Source organism: Rhagoletis pomonella, unplaced genomic scaffold, assembly GCF_013731165.1.
Source record: "Rhagoletis pomonella isolate Grant_MI unplaced genomic scaffold, Rhpom_1.0 Rhpom_scaffold_00003, whole genome shotgun sequence".
Taxonomy (NCBI): Eukaryota; Metazoa; Arthropoda; class Insecta; order Diptera; family Tephritidae; genus Rhagoletis; species Rhagoletis pomonella.
Window position 1 is genome coordinate 11,117,409 of NW_023458557.1, and position 1,131 is coordinate 11,118,539.

The following is a 1,131-nucleotide window of genomic DNA, read 5'->3' on the forward strand; positions in this document are numbered from 1 at the left end:
AAGCCAAACCTGTAAAGACTTTCGCAATAACAACCCAAGAGGACATCCATGAAAGATTCTCCTCACTACCCAAAGCCATTCGTGTAATTGCGTATTTATTCAGGTTTTGCTCAAATGCATCACCCAGGAGACGTGAAACGCACTACCCAAGCCGAGAAATAACTCCTAACGAATTTAAAGCGACACGAATGAAGCTGATTATTTTGACCCAACAAACTCATTTCACGGACAAATATGACGCTTTGACCCGAAAGTCCCAAATACCCAAGAAAAGTTCACTACTGACACTTAAACCATCAATTGATCCTAATGGAATGATGCGAGTTGATGGCCGATTAAGCAATTCCGCGGCATTATCATACAACGAGCGTCATCCGATTTTATTACCCTATAGCAGCCATATGGCAAAGCTCCTGGCCAGATTTACTCACTCAATAACCCTACATGGTGGAAATCAACTAGTTTTGCGACTCATTCGAACAGAATTCTGGGTTCCAAGGTTAAAGACCCTCATAAAAGCAATGATCCATAACTGCAAAACTTGTATATTGCACAAGAAAGAACACCAAACACAAATAATGGCAGCACTTCCAGCGGAGAGGACAACCCTAACCCGTCCATTTGCCGCCACAAGAATTGATTTCGCTGGACCCTATGACATCAAGAATTACAATGGAAGAGCATGTCTAATAACCAAAGGTTACATCTGTGTATTTGTTTGCTTCGCAAACAAGGCAATACACCTCGAACCCGTTAGCGATCTTACGACACAAGCGTTTTTGGCGTCATTCGCACGTTTCTTTTCCAGGCGCGGATGCCCCGCCGATCTTTACTCAGACAACGGAACGAACTTCGTAGGAGCTTCACAATTATTAGCCAAAGATCGACGAGAATTTGTAAAAATCCTTAAAACCGAAGTCACAGCCAGTTATACCCATCAAAACGTCAACTGACACTTCAACCCTCCCGGAGCTCCACATATGGGTGGACTATGGGAAGCCGGAGTAAAAAGTTTGAAAACTCATTTAAAAAAGGTATCAAAAATCCAGAAATTCACCTTTGAAGAACTAGCTACCCTACTTATCCGCATCGAGAGTTGCTTAAACTCACGTCCATTGAGCCCTTCAAGCG